The following is a 16,899-nucleotide window of genomic DNA, read 5'->3' on the forward strand; positions in this document are numbered from 1 at the left end:
GAAATTGTATGTATTGGGTTGCTGTTTGCATGAATTTATCTGAGAGCTAGACACGTTCAGCACAGTTTTATTCATAATAGCCAAAAACTGTAAACAACTTAAATGTCCATCAACTGGTAAACGGATTAATACATTGGTGTTAAATCCATTCAGTGGAATACTACTGTATAATAATAAAAGAACAAACTACTGATCCATACAGAAGCAGAAGTGAATCTCAAAGCATCGTGTAATGTGAAAGAATACAGACACAAAAGATATATTGTATGAGACTGTTAATTTGAAATTATAGAAAAGGCAGAACTATAGTGATGAAAAGGTTAATGGTTTTCAAGAAATAGTGGATGGGCAGAGAAGTTTGACTACAAAGAGGTGTAGGCAACTTTTGGAGTGATGGAAATATTCAATACCATTTTGTGATAGTTTTTTAACTATATATATTTATTAAAACACATCAAATATTACATTTAAAATGGATGAATTTTATTGTATATAAATTATACCATAATAAAACTGATTTAAGAATAGAACAAAAGCTGGAATTTAAGTGCCTCCTGCTGAAGAAACTCAAAACCACTAACATTCTTGACAAAGTTATTGGATGTAGGTCTGATCAAGCCTCTGGATCCAGCTGCCAATTAGATGGCAAATGACTGTGTTATTTTCAGTTAGACAGCAATGATTATATGTTAAACTGCACCAGCATTATGAAATCAGCGAGATTATGGACACTCTACAGGTGAAATGGCCAGAATGCTTCAACAAATGTTTTCTATGGATTTAAAAGATAAATCAAATTGAAAAAAAAAAGTATGCTTGGTCAATAGTGCCTAGGTACTCTCACTTGGGTGATAAAGGCACAAAGCAGAATTCCAGTTTCCAGTCCAGCATGTAAGAAGCTTAGAAGTTACCATTCCACCCTAATAACAGAGAGTAGAAAGCTAAGCTGAAAAATCAACAACTCTTCTCAGATCCATTGGAGAAGTGAAGTCACAGGGCAAACTGCTGCCTCCAAAACTGGAGAGACAGACAGTCAGACACAAAGAATCACAACTTACTGAAGCAGAAACACATGAGCAGAAAAGTCCAGAGAAACCAATGCTAGCATAGGAAACTGATCTATAAATGACATTGCTGGAGGCTCAGTGTGGGCAACTCTGAGAGTTAAAAACTCCAGAGGAACCCAGTCACAGGGGTCTCCCACACTTTTGTGAATGTCACCTTCAGGAGCTCTATGAGGTCCTCCATAAATATCAGAGAAAAATCCCCCTGTGCTTACAGCCACAGGAGGGTAAAAGTAATAACCTTGAAATATGCCAGGGCATTATTTTCTTCTGAACAAGGCCTGCCCTCAGGAGAAACTGTTTTACCCAAGCATAACCTGCAGAATTTTATCAGAACCTAACTGACCTGGGGGAAGGGAAATGCCCAACTCCAGCCCCCTCTGGCCATCCTGTCCCACCTAAGGGAGGAAAAGCCACTGAGAAGCCCTGGTGAAATTTACATTTCACGGGAACAGACCCACTAAAAATTGAGACTTAATAACAAGACTAGCCAAGTTTTCTCTCCCCCTACACCTTGGTACGACATCAGTAAAGGCTATTTATCATAATTCTTTTTATTCAGTAAAACATGATCAACTTTCAAGAAAAAAATTACAAGCCATACTAAAAAACACAAGCACAGTTAAAACGATTGAACAAGTACTAGAGCAGAGTCACATATGGCAGGAATGTTAGAATTTTTGACCATAATTTTTTAACTGTGATTAGTACGCTAAGTGCTTTCATGGGGAAAGCACACAGCATGCAATAACAAACAGATAATGTAAGCAGAGAGATGGAAATCCTACTGAGGACCCCAAGAAGAAATGCTAAAATTTAAAAAACACAAGAACATACACGGAGAATGTCTTTAATGAGCTTGTTAGTAGATTGGGCATAACTAAGGAAAGAATCTTCAGACTTGAGGATATAATACAAATGTTCAAAACTGAAAAGCAAAGAGAAAAAAAAATACTGAAAAACAAAACAGAATAGGTTACCAAGAACTGTGGGACAACTACAAAATGCATAACACATGTTTATCGGAAATACTAGAGAAGAAAGAGAAAGAGAAGAGAGGTAATACTTGAAACAATGATGACTGAGATTTTTCCCAAGTTAATATCAGGCACCATCCACAGATTCAAGAAGTTCAGAGAATAACAGGCATGTTAAATGCAAAGAAAACTTCACCTACGCAAATCATATTCAAACTATGGAAAATCAGTGATAAAGAAAACATCTTGGAAAAAGAGGAAAACGTATTTTACTTATAAAGGAGAAAAGATAAGAATTACATCTGATTCTGCTCAGAAAGCATGCAAGCAAAATGAGAGTGAAGTGAAATATTTAACGTTTTGAGAGAAAAAAAAGAAACCCTACCAAATTAGAAATTTTCCTTCTGTGAAATGATCTTTCCTGTGAAATTATCCTCTAAAAGTGAAAGAGAAATAAAGACTTTCTCAAACAAAAATTGAGAAAATTTGTTGCCAATAGATCTGCCTTACCAAAAATATTTAAAGAAGCTCTTCAGAGAGAAGAAAAATGATATAAATCAGAAACTTGGATCTACATTAAGAGTATTAGAAAGGAATCAGTAAAGATACCTTGGACTGAATTGTGTCCCTGTAAAATTCATAGGTTGAAGCCCTAACCTCCCATATGACTGTATTTGGAGATAGAAGTTTGAGGAGTTAATTAAGGTTAAATGAGATCATGAGTGTGGGGGTCTTAATCTGATAGGGACTGATGGCCTTATAAGAAGAGGAAGACATTCCCTTCCTCTCCCCTCCCCCTCCCTCCCTCTCCCTCTCTCTCTCCATGCATGCATTGAGAAAAGGCCATGTCAGCATACACTGAGAAGTTGGCAATCTACAAGTTAGTGAGAGAGCTCTCACCAGAAACCGAACTGGTGGGTTGAAGCAGAGGGAATACTTCCTAACTCATTCTATGAGGCCAAAAGTACCCTGATACCAATACCAGATAAAGACATTCCAAGAAAAGAAAACTACAGACCAATATTTCTCATGGGATATCTCTTTTGCACATATATGCAAAAATTCTTAACAAAATATTAGCAAATCAAATTCAACAATGTATAAAAAGAATTATACACCATGATAAACTGTTATAAAATTATACACATGAGATAGATAAAATGGGATTTATTCCAGGGACGAAAGGCTGGCTCAACACATGAAAATAAATTAATTTAAATCAACACATCAACAGGGTAAAGAAAAAAATCAGATGATCATATCAATAGATGGAGGAAAAGCATTTGATTAAATCCAACACTCATTCATGATAACATCTCTCAGAAGACCAGGAATAGAGGAGAATTCCTCAACTTGATAAAGAATGTCTATTAAAAAACTACAGCTCATGGTGAGAAACTTGAAGCTTTCCCACTAAGATCATGAAGAGGGCAAGTTTGTCCCCTCTGACTACTGCTTTTCAATATCGCACTATAATTCCTAGCTAATGCAATAAGAAAAGAAAAGTGATTACCTTAAGAGTCAGAATACTGGTTACCACGGAAGGGAGAGGGGAAATCTTGTTAGAATGGGCTATGGCAGCAAAGTTCTGTTTTTCACATGCATTGTAGTTACCAGGTATTCATCTTATAAATGATTCACTAAGATTAAGGTTCTCCAAACATGATCACGGATCCATAGCATTAACATCACTTGGGAACTTGATAGAAATGCAACTCTTCAGATCCCAGCCCAACTTCTTCTGTCAGACTAGTTTGAACTATTTCCAATAAACACCATCCTGGCTGGCACGTATGTCATTCCTTTATCTTCTCTCAGCTACTTTTACATGAATTCCTCAGAGATTAAAATTGAAGACTGAATCAGAGACTGTCAAGAGGGGACCCAGCAATCTGTGCTTTGACAAGCCCTCTAGGTTTGCAGGTGTGTACTAAAGTCTGAGAACCACTGTATTGAGCTCCATACTTGTTCTGTGTGGTTTGCTGATTCTATGTTTTATTTTATAATAAGAAGCTTAAAATATTTTTAAGTGGCAGAGTAATGTGTTTTTTGAAAAGAGACACATATTTGAAAGTTGTTACTAGAGTAGATCTTAAAATTTTTCATCACAAGAAAAGAAATCATAACCATGTGTAGTGATAGATGTTAACTAGACTTACTGTGATGATCATTTCACATTATATACAAGTATTGAATCATTACATTGTACAATTAAAACTAATATAATGTTATATGTCAATTATATCTCAATTTTTAAAAAGGCAATGAGGAACTTTTATTACATATGTAGATCTAATTTTTATATACTTATATGATAACAGTACGTAGTAACATACATCAAGTCCTTAGCATTGATTAACTCAGGAAATGGAATTAAAAGAGAGTTTAACTTTAAATTTTTATTGCTGATTTATTAATTTGATTTGATATTGCTATTGTATCTTACAAGAACTAAAATGTTAAAAGGTTAAAAACACAAAAATTAAAACTTTAACTTACACATTTTCTAAACTGTATTTCCTGGAGGACTAGTGTCCCACTACAAGTTAACAGGTGTTCCAATTAAAATGTTTAATTGTCAAATAAAGTATAAAGAATATCTTAGAACTTCAAAATGCAAATTAGTATTTTAAATATTGTAAAAATTCCCACATATGTTTAACATCACTCAGTTTTCCCCCAAATTTTTAAACTATGAAAACTTTCTTCCTGAAATTCCTAGTAACACCTAGTAGCTGTGGTGTGCTGAAGCCAGCTTGCACAGAGACACAGTTGTACACATTTCTTTCCAACCGTGGGTTCAGTAACATTGGGTTGGTAGCTTGAAATCAGCCATGGAAGTAATATTCACACTATGGAAATCAGCAAACACTGTAAGTCAAGTCTCCATCTACTATATCCAAATTGGAAGGGAAGAGGTAAAATTGTCACTATATGCAGATAACATGATACCCTATATATAAAACTCTAAAAACTCCACACGAAAACTATTAGAACTAATAAATGAATTCAGCAAGCTAATAGGATACAAGATCAATATACAAAAATCGGTTGAAATATCAGAAAGAGAAAGCAAAGAAAATCCCATTTTAAATGGCATCAAAAATATCTAGGAATAAAATTGATCAGGGAGGTGGAGGACTTACACACTGACAACTATAAAACATCAGCAAAGGAAATTGAAGATGATTCAAATAAATGAAGATATCCCATGCTCTTGGATTGGAACAATTAATATTGTTAAAATAGTCATACTAGCCAAAGCAATAGACAGATTTAATGAGATCCCTATCAAATTACCCACGCCAGTTTTCATAGAACGAGAACAGATAATACTAAAATGTATGTAGAATCACAAAAGACCCAGCATCGCTAAAGCAATCCTGAGGAAAAGAACAAAGCTGGAAGCACAGCCCTCCCAGGCTTCGGACAATCTTACAGAGCTACAGTAACCAAAACAGCAGGGTGTTGGCACAAAAACAGACAATGGGACAGAATAGAGAGCCCAGAAGGAAACCACACACCTCTGGTCAAAAAAATCTTCAACAAAGGAGGCAAGAACATACAACGGAGAAAAAGTCTCTTCAGCAAGTGGTGTTGGGAAAACTGGACAGCTGCATGTAAACCAATGAAGCTGGAACATTCCCTCACTATACACAAAAATAGACTCCCAGTGACTTAAAGACTTAAATATAAAACATGACACCTTAAAACATTAGAACATAGGCAAAACATTCTCAGATATAAATTGTAGTAATATTTTCTTAGCTCAGTCTCCCAAGGCAAAAGAAACAAAAGCAAAAATCAACAAATGACACCTGAACTTACAAGCTTTTGCACAACAAGAGAAACCATAAACAAAACAAAAAGACATCCTACAGACCAGGAGAAAACATTTGCAAATGATACGACTGGCAAGGGCTTAATTTCCAAAATATACAGACAGCTCATACAACTCAATATCAAAAAACAAACAACCCAATCAAAAAAATGGACAAAAGACCTAAATAGACATTTCTCCAAAGATACACAGATGGACAACAGGCACATGAAAAGATGCTCAATATCATTATCAGATGTAGCAAATCAAAGCTACACTGAGGTATCACTTCACGCTGGTCAGAATGGCCATCATTAAAAAGTAACAAAAGCTGGAGAGGGTGTGGAGAAAAGGGAACCCTCCTACACTGCTGGTGGGAATGTAAATTGGTGCAGCCACTATGGAAAACAGTACAGAGGTTCCTTAAAAAACTATAATTAGAGTTATCATATGACCCAGCAATCCCACTTCTGGGCATACATCTGGAAAGGATGAAAACTCTAATTTTAAAAGATACATGGACCCCAGTGTTCACAGCAGCAGTATTCACAATAGCCAAGACAGGGAAGCAACCTAAGTGTCCATCGACAGATGACTGGATAAAGACGATGTGGTATATATACATAATAGTATTACTATTACTCAGCCATAAAAAAGAATGAACTGTTACTATTTGCAGCAACATGGATGAACCTAGAGATGATCATACAAAGTGAAGTAAGTCAGAGAAAGACAAATATTATATGATATCACTTATCTGTGGAGTCTAAAAAAATAATACAAATCAGCTTTTGTACAAAACAGAAACAGACTCACAGACATAGAAAAGAAATGTATGGTTATCAAAGGAGAAAGGGGTTAAGGATAAATTGGGTGTATGGGATTAACAGATACACACCATTGTATATAAAATCGTTAAACAAGAATTTACTTTGTAGCACAGGGAACTATATTCAATATCTTGTAATAATCTATAATGGAAAATAATCTGAATAAGAATAGATGATAGATAGATAGATAGATAGATAGATAGATAGATAGATAGATAGATAGATAGAGAAACTGAATCACTTTGCTATACACCTGAAACTAACAAAATTATAAATCAAGTATAGTTTAATAAAAAAAATGTATAAAGACTCCATCTACCTCCAGAGCCAGTTGTTCAACATTTTCCAGCACACCATTCTAGCAGACTACATTTCATAAGAAACCGGGAAATTCTGCTTTACATTTCTCCCTTTAATTGGAATCTGGTTGTCCTTAATCATTTTAAATGTGTTATATTCTTCATTTATAATCCATAAGCAAATAAAAATTTTAGTACTCCTGGCATACTAAAATTGATTGATAAAAATGTTTTAAAGCACTAAAAAGAAGGTTGAGAAAAAGTAGACACTGAGTAAAAGAAGTTGAAAGGCACCTCCTGCCCTGTTGCTGTAATGGTGTAGAAATCTGAGGGTAGAACAAGACGTTTCTCATATTTTCAAAGCAGCAAGAAAAGACAATGTTAAATTTTTCTGTTTATGTGACAGTGCGTTTCTTAGGCAGTATAAAGTTCTAAGTACTTTTTCCTCCAATTGCAACCACTGCCAATCTCATCATGTAGAAATAGCTCCAACTCCTCACAGGACAGTGTATGCAAGCAGTTCTAGATTTGTGTATTTTGGGCAGAGATGACCCGTGTCCTAAAGAACTTCGTCACATCCACGTGGAATTCATTAGTCAGTGACTTCCTCTGTCAGACTAGTCTGTGATACGTTTCCAGTAAACCATCCTGGCTGGCGCGTACGTCATTCCTTTATCCTCTCTCAGCTACTTTTACACGGACTCCTCAGAGATGAAACCTTAGGACACCCGCAGAGGAGTGGGACAGGGGCCAGTGGTTGGAGATTTTTGAACAGGTGGTGGCGAGCAAGACTGTTACAATAACATCAGTAGAGCTCATCTTTACAATGGAAGGCTCACATTATTCTTTAACCTTATAACAAAAGGGACAGATATTATATAACCAAAGTCCCCCTTGCTGTGCCTGGGTTGCTGGCAGCCGCCCTCCTCAAACAGAATTAGAACACACCACACAGATCAACTATGGAACACGCGTCTATGGAAGCAGAAGTGGGAATCCCAGCAGCGGGACAACAAACCCCGTTGCCCAGCAACCCTGTGGCCATGTGCTGTACAGTAACACTGAGCCCAGCCCTTGAAGCAGGACTCCAATTCCTCATCCATGGAGTCATGCATACCAGAATTACAGGCTTGCATGCCATAGGCTTCTGAGCAAAGGAGGCAACTCCGATTGTGAATTGGACCGTGGGCTTTCCTCACAGGCAGTGGTAGAAACAGACCATGAGCTCAAATAGAATTCTCATCGCTACCTGACTGCTCCAGGAATGATGCAGAGCCCTGTACTGATGGGTCGTAGATCACAGGGAGAACAGATACAAAGCATGTGACCAGGTTGATAATAGCATTCACGTCATCATTCTACCATCTTAATCTATAAGAAACTACATCAAATTTACATTTAATTAGTGGGGGTGTTAAATAAGCAGTTGAGTTTATACAATCAATCCACTGCTTGATAGACACAGGCGTTCGCATGTGTGCCACAGAAACTAGGGAGATGAGAACTCATTCCAAAAAGTCTAGCCTGCTTCTAGTCATTTCCTCTGCTGTTGGAACATCTCGGACTTGTCAAAGCTCCATTTGTTTTCTGTAATTATTCTGGATGTCTGCATGCTGACAGGTGAGCATCAAACAATCTTTTCAGGCTTATGTGAGAAGCATACATCATTCTTACTTCCTAATGAGACCCACGGGGGTTGAGGATTCTCTAAGGAGCTCTCTGGACTTATGTTACGTTCTTGATCACTACCATTTGCTTTCAAATTTAACTTTTATATGACTATTAAAAACGTAGCTAGCCACATCCAAATTTCAGATGAAAGAGAATGTTCTAATTCTCAGTGATATTTTGTGCTCATTATAATAGCTACCACTTGCTGTGCATTTTTTCCAGGTGCTTTACAGTATTTGATAGATTTCCTATAACAACCCTACAGAGTAGATAGCTTACAGATAAGTATACTTAAATTCAGAAAAATAAATAAATAACTGGCCTAGGAATGTCGAATTAGCAAGAGGGAGCTAAGATTTAAACTGTCTTCCTACAAAGTTGTTGGGTGTTCCCACTTCAGCATTCTCCCTCAACATGACTCCATATTCACTGCTCATCTTCATGCTGGCTTCTTTGATTTCTTGGTCAGCAAGGCATCAGCAGTGTGTTCTAACCATTCTTGTGAAAATCAAGAACAAGAAAATGAGTATCCTGGTTTGTTTCTTACAGGGTATTCCTGGTGGGAACAAACCCAGTGAAAAATGTCTGAACTGCCTCTCAGATTCCCCTCCGAGTGTGTCGTTCTGAGCAAGACAGCCATGGCCGCGTTGCAAATGAGACGAGCTGACTTTTTGTGCTGTCTCGGTGAGATGTGCCCTGGCACTCACATTTCCTGGCCCTTAACTTGATGAATGTTGGCAGAGCACGGTGACTACTGCTTGCAGGAGTCTTAATGAATGATTGCATTCTGATTGACTTCTAGCCCAGACAAAATGCTGAATAGACTCACTTTCAATACCCAGTGGCTCTTCCATTACTGCCTGGCTGGGTTTTACATGTAGACCAAAGTCCCGAATAAATTTAAGGTTAAATTAGTCACAAAAATGCAAACTGTCCAGCATCACTTCTGGCTTGTAGTTGTAGAGAGATATCAGGATAAAAAGTGTACCTACCTCTCAGTTTTGTTGGGAATTGAAAACTACCGTAAAAAATTTTTTCAAGTCTTAAAAAGGAAAAGATAATAGGTGTAAATTTACAATCCTAGGTCGACCCTGTGTGCCTCAAAATTGATATCCTGATAAAACTAAAACAAAACGAATATGAATTTTTCTGGGTAATCACAATTTTGTGTCATTAATAGTTTGTTTTTCAAACCATTCCTCCTAAGGGGTAAAATGTTTCTCCATCTTTCTTAGGTATGTCTACACAATAGTAGTAAGATGTGACACCAAGATCCTAATAAAAACTCAAGGGGAGGAGGGACTGAGTAAAAGCACCAGGCTGGACTTCATGTATCTACATCAACAGAGCAGGTGGAGGAGTGCTGCAGAGAGCTCTGGATTTTATCTGTGTCCTGCGGTAAGTAATTTTCATCTTTCTGGGTCTCAGTTTCCCCATCTATAGATTGGCATTAGTAGTATCACTTTTTCAGAGCAATGTTATGAAAGTTAAATAAGGTGATGATTGTGAAAATATTTACTCATATACAGAGTTCTATACAAATACTAAACTGTGTTAATATGGTAGAGAAGAGTGATTATGTGGCTGATGCTCCTGTTTTTCAGTCATGCTTGGTGTTTTGTAGGTCTTGGGGAAGGAAAACGTTAGAAACATGTACTCGTTTATAGGTACCACTTATGCAATGTCAAAAAACAAAAGAACAATTCAGAAAATGTACTTTTCAAAGCATTCTCTTCTACGCATTCATTTAGCAATTCTCTCCTTGCTCTTTCTTATCTAAATTTTTTTCATCATGAGTAATAAATCCTTAATGAAAAATTTTTAAATATACAAAAAAGAGCATGAAAAATTACCTGTAACACCACCAAGATATAACCACTGTTAACATTTAGTTATTTATTTTTAGACATTTTTCTATACACTTCTATTTTTAACCAAAAAAAGAGAACCATGCTGTTTATTGAATTTTTAAATAATTTGTTTTGTAATAGTAATAAATATTATTCTTATTTTCCTTTTCCTTATGTCAATCAATTTTCTTCAAAAATATTACAGATATTCTCAATTACAGTATTATAATGTATGGTAAAAATAATTTGTCTAACCATTTCTCTGCTAATGAATATATTATTTACATTGTTTTTCTATTCAAAGAATTCTGCATTTAATGTGCACATATATAAATCTTTGTTCAATCTGTCTCCAAGTGTTGACAATATTCTGACAAAGAATATGAGCCTCTCCAAGGCTCTTGAAAGATATGGCCAAGTTGTTTTTCTCATAAATTGTATCCATTTACATATCTATCAGCCATGAGATGGTCTATCTCAACACACACTGGTTAATGTTGGCTATTATATTTTCAAAAAGTACTTTATCACTTGATAGCTAGAAAAAGGTATCTTATTTTATTTTATTTTATTTCTAATGATATTGGGATGAAGTGTTTATATTCTTAACAATTTATTTGTCTAATTGATCTATCATGGTAATTAAAATCTCTTACGATAACTGAATTTTGCTAAAGCTACTTTAAATTTCAAAAGGTTTCATCTTATCTGCTCCTGATACAGTATTATTCCATGCATGAGGATTTTTGAGTGTTTTTATCTTTGTTACTAGTTTTGCTATCTTTTGATTAAAATGACCCTCCTTAAAGCATTTAATGTTTTTGCTTTAAATTCTGCCTTATGTAATACTAACATTGCTTCCTTTTGGCTTATATTTGCCCTGAATTTATTTGCCAATGTTTCCAAATATATGTTTAGGGTGAGGAAATTATAAATAGCACACCACTGGATTTGTTCTTTCATTGAGATGTTTAACTAATATACATTTTATTAATCTAATATTTCATCATGTTTCTATCAATATGCATTTTCTTTTTATTTCTTTAAGATATTTGCTTGCTGGTTTTTCCCTATTTATTTTTACTAAATAGAGGTTTGGTTTGGGGAGAGGGGCGGGTTGCTGTTGTTTATAATCTTTACTTTGAAAAGAGAGTCTACGCTTGTTTCTTAAGTAACTAGCTTAAATTTTCCTGAGAGTCATAAAAGCATATTAACGTAACCATAGAGTTAAGGGCAAAGTAATCATTTGTTAATGGCCACTGAAGAATAAAACACGTCATGCCTTTTGTTTTTAAATACTCTCCGATTTTTAGATTTTATTTTAATTTAAGATATGGATGTATTTTTCCTTCTTTAATGTCTTATACAACAGGATGTATTTTAAAGGGAAACCAGATTTTGTAACCCACGTTGCATTTTAAAAATTATTAGGCTAATGACTTGGTCTAATAATTTTTACTAATAATTAAGACTGGTGGCCCTTGGCAACCACCATTTCCCTTCAGATCATTGACACAGTTTGTATTATCATAACTCAGGTTTTCAAATTATTTTTTGACGTTGCCTGGATAGCATATTTTTAATCCATCAATCAAATAATGGCTTTCTGTTGCCTTTGCACATTGATAACTTGACTGGGTATAAAATTCTTTCAAAGTGCTGTAATAAAACAGCAACAATGAGAAGAGGAAGGAGTAGAAGGAGGGGGAGGGGAAGAGTGGAGAGAGGAGAAAAGGAGGATGAGGAAGAGGAGGGAAGCAGAAGAAAAAGAACATATATTATGCTTATCTCAGGTACGCTTCTAAATACTTTAAATATACTAATTCATCTAATCCTAACAATGACCATAAGAAAGTGTATTTATTATCTGCATTGCATTATTGATGAAAATGAAACACAAAGAGGGTAAGGACGTTGCCACAGCTCAAATAACTAATATTCGGCCAAGCCAGGTTTTGAAACCAGGCAGTCTGTCTCCAACCTCTCCATGATCTCAACTGTTAACCTCTATTCCTTTATTTTCTAATGCTTAATAGCAATGAAATGAAAAGAAAATCAATGTCCTTTGTAGGGAACCTGGGGAACCTCTGTTGATATTTTTCTTCTCAGTGTGTTTTTCCTGATTTTTATGTGATCCTGGGCTTTTAAAGGTTGCATGAGAATATGTGGAGGCATGGTTCTGTTTTCATAAAGTTGACCTATAATGTACTTCAATGCACATTCTAGATGTTGAGGCTGAGATCATCCTTTTGTCGTAATGGAGTTTTCCTTTTTCCTTTGACCATTGCTTTTGATTCATCCTTTCTAGTTCTTACAGAAATTCCATTTTATATAGATTAGTCTCTTGGATGGGTCATCTATGTTCCTCATATTTTTGTAATTTCCTAATTTCTGAATTATGGGTGAATATATCTTTTACTACATCAATTCAACTTTCATCATTTTGCTCCTCCTGATTCCATTTTATTAATTAAGCAGTTAAGTTTTCCATATACATGCAATAATTCCAGATGGTTGGATTGTCTCCTTTTGACTCCCACATCCGTATTCGTATTCTCTCTCTCCTCCTCTCTCCCCTTCCCTGTCCCCCCCTTTATCTTCTTCTCTTTCTCCATGGACTTCAATGAATTTTCATAAGTCTGATTGTTTTTCTGTTTACTCAACTTTTAGAGCAGAATCTATACTCAGTCATGGCATATAATCCAATAGAAGACTGATACAATGTATATGGGTCCCTCGTTAATGCTTCCATATTTTAAAGACCATGGTTTAAGGCAGAAGAAATAAAGAAGTAAGTAAAGAATAAGAAGAAAATTACGTTCACAGTAAATTTGCCTAATAGTTTCAGTGTTCTCTAATCCTAAACCTAGAGGAATTGGGAGGTGAATTAGAGCCATAGACCATTACAGCAAAGAACTTGATTCCAGTATTTGTATAAACACCGTCCTGGAAGAGCAGGTCTTGGCATTTCCCAGCTCTCCCAGGGTTGCAGCTTGTGGTGTCTGAAGCACGTCCTATCTCAGCCACTTCCAACAACCCCCTGCTCATTCTCCTTGCCACTTGGCTCACCAGCCAGTCCTGCAAGGTCTTCCTGTGATGCACAGAGCCCTGAGCTGACCACCAGAACACCAGAGGGAACAGACTTTCCTGTTCTCAAGGGTTCAGTGGGGAAATAAGCACAAAAATGATGTGTTTTAACATATTAGGATAAAGCATATAAAGTGTAAGTATTGGATACTTTGAGGTTCTCGCAAATGTGTGCGTATTATCATTATAGACACCACGTGTAGATGGAACTATTTCTGTAGAACTACTGATTGAATTCACCTTGATTGAATTGATTTTAGAATGTGTTGAGACAAATTTGTTCATTATTTTTGGTTTGGCTTAAATTTTTTTATGTCATTAATCAACCGTCAGCTTATTTTGTTCTTAATAGAATGCAGGCTCTTTTCTTCTAAGTCTTCTTATGCTGAAATCAAGGGAACAAACTTTTCTTCTCATGTCTTTCTGTATCCATGTGTCTCAGACCTCACCCAGAAAGTTGCATCCAGTGAAGTCAGAAGTCCAGAGGCAAAATAATCAACTGGTTTACTCATGCATTCATCAAGCAACTTGCACAGTGAAACCACCAAGGTCACCAAACTGTATCTAAGTGTATATGCCATCTCCTCATAGTTTATACACTATTATAATTCACCTAGAGTGAAGCATTTAATAGGTTAAACATGAATTTAGAAAGAAAAAAGGATCGCCAGATTTATATATGTTCAACCTATAATGCATAGAAATGTACATATATTCTTACATATTAAATCTCATAAATATATAGTTATATCTGTATCTACAGATATAGAGATATACACACATATGTCAGTGTCAGTTTGAAAGTAACAGGTTATTGGTGAGAACATGTGCATAAGCATTTACATAGGGAATCCTGTTATGAAAACCATTTATCCCTACATGACAATGAGGCAAACACCAGAAGACAAATCAGAAAGAAAGAGTGAGAACGAAAACTCAAAGCCTTGACACATCACTGCAATAAGAGATTCTTTTCTCAACTTGCTGATGGTCTGTTTCTCCAGATTAATGGTAATCCAATACCATATGTTTAGTTCAACCCCTACAGTTTAGCGCATGCTTCTTTCAGATTCAGGCTGCTCGGTCAGCGGTTTCCATAGTTTTTGGCAGTGTTTTGATTTTTCACTAGAATTGTTACAGTAAACTCCAAATCTGAGTTTCTTAGATCAACCTTTAATCGAAATGCTTTCATCTCTTTACTAGGGTATCAGTCTGCAAAGAAGCCAACAATGTTCATGTGTATTTATATTTATTCACATAAATGATTAGGGTTTATAAATCCTTTCTGACAGTTTATGGAAAAGTCTGCAAAACTGTCAATCTAGTATGATGTTTATATTTACATGTCCAAGTTCAAATTTTTAGCACTTTTTTTTACTGATAATTTTATTTAGATAGTATTTCAATAAAAGTGGGATTCCCAAACACTTAGGAAAATACTATTCTCCGTACATCCCATTACAAATTAAAGGTTTTCAGAGAAACAGTATTGGGGAGTTGCTTTGGGGAAAGATTAAGACATCACACGCAAGTAAGTGAAAGATGAAATAAGGGGGAAAAAACAGGGACCTTAATTTATGAAAAATGTGCCCAATTAATTTGTAATAAGCAAAAGGGTCAATAAAGTGGATAAGTGAGTGAACATCTATCTAGAGAAGGCATTGTTTTGTGTCCCCCGGAAGACGTCAGATATTCTCAGTTTATAAGGAAAATGATTTTCCTTATTGTTCCAAACTGTTTAGATTTTCATAATCTTTTTTTCCAGATGAGGAAATATCACTGCATAGCATTCTCTGAAAAGCTTTGAACTTTGCAGTCATTTGAATCTGAGGGAAAGAGGGGAGAAATAGGTACAGACCATGACTTCAGGGAATGAAGTCACATGAATTATGAGAGTGGATGGCTTTGGAAAGACGGATATTCTCTGGGGCAGTTTTTGCCAACTCCTGGGGTTTAAAAGTACTGCTAGGAGAAGTTTACTTCTTATATGATCTCTAATAATTCATTTAGGGAAAATGACCTTGTTATGCAACTCTGTTTGGAGCTGTTAATTAAAATTAACGAGGATCTTGCTGTTTTGCACTGGCTTGTTTCTTCGATCAAGCTAGTTGAATCTGGACTGGTCTGACGTCCTGCCTGGACAGGTTTGACATTCTGCCAAGAAGCCAGCAATAGGCTGGGGGAGGTTGAAACACTGCGCTGGCAAGCAGCAGAGTTTTGAAAGTTGAATCTGGGGCAAGAACAACAGGAAGGAGCCTGATGCCCAGAGGTAAAGGTGACAATATTCTAAGTTACCAGTGTGGGACAAATCCACTCCTTCCATGTCAGAAAGATTTGTGCTGTTTTCAGTTATCAATTAAAAACTAGGTATCGACACTCAGAGAATTCTAGCAATGAGGCACAATTGCCACTGAAAAACATCCTCAAGAAGTAAGTGAAATAGTCAGTGCCAGAGAACCTGCAGGAAACATCAGCTCTCTATTTGCCTTATTCTGCGTTTTAAAAACTAAGAAGAAACTAGATTTACTTCCTGTAAGAGCCCCAGTTTTTTGGCTTTAAGGGTAAGGAATACTTTTAAAATGTATTCTAACATGTCATGATTCTTTAACAACTTACTGGATTCCCTAAATATATATGATACATAATTTGTACTTGGCAGATTCAGATATTTCAGTCGCATAGGAGGGGAAACTAACAAAGTTAGAGGGGCTGCAAGACAAAACTAGCCCTTCTCTCCCGATCAACACACACTGTTTCTTTCTCCCAGCTAACAACACAAGGTTGTATTCGTTTGTTGATACTTACAGGTAAACATGGAAAACAGAAGGGTTCATGGTTTCCTAACTATTTAGCAGTCGTGTTTAATAATTATGTCTTCCTTTCAATATACTGCTTATGTTCAGTCCCTCTGTGTGATGACTAATTAGTAATAAAATAAGGGGATTATTGTTAAGATGTCAGTCCCCCCCCCAATGATCTATAGATTCAATAGAATTCCAATCAAAATCCAGTAGAATTGTTTTTAGGAAATCATCAAGCTGATGCTGAAATTGTTTTTTTGTTTGTTTGTTTTGGGGGTTTTTTGAAAAAGCAAAATAAAACAGCATTAAAAGTCAAAAATATATTTTTTAAAAAAGAAAAAGAAAGTTAAAGGAATGACACTTATTTCCAGACTTTCTGTAAAGCTACACTAATCAAGACAGCGTGTGGTATTGGAGAAACAAAGAAATGATCAACGGAACACAATAGAGGTTCCCAAAACAGACCCACACATATATGGTCAGTTGACTTTTAGATTTTT

At 35.9% G+C, this 16,899-nt stretch overlaps 1 protein-coding gene across 3 annotated transcripts in view; it reads left to right on the plus strand.

Annotated features, from left to right (window-relative positions):
* Positions 1-3,716: 3,716 nt before the first annotated feature.
* NR3C2 (nuclear receptor subfamily 3 group C member 2) overlaps positions 3,717-16,899 on the plus strand; it is a 422,707-nt gene continuing 409,524 nt past the window's right edge. Inside the window, exons 1-2 of one of the 3 annotated variants that reach the window (XM_072975901.1) lie at positions 3,717-3,964; positions 9,897-10,059. The gene's annotated coding sequence lies outside the window, so the exon portion shown is untranslated. Of the gene's footprint in view, positions 3,965-8,058; positions 8,611-9,281; positions 9,346-9,896; positions 10,060-16,899 lie in introns of those variants that run through there. The other 2 variants (XM_072975900.1, XM_072975902.1) reach the window with 2 other exon arrangements.

The sequence above is a fragment of the Vicugna pacos genome, chromosome 2 (assembly GCF_048564905.1).
Source record: "Vicugna pacos chromosome 2, VicPac4, whole genome shotgun sequence".
In the NCBI taxonomy this organism is placed as follows: domain Eukaryota; kingdom Metazoa; phylum Chordata; class Mammalia; order Artiodactyla; family Camelidae; genus Vicugna; species Vicugna pacos.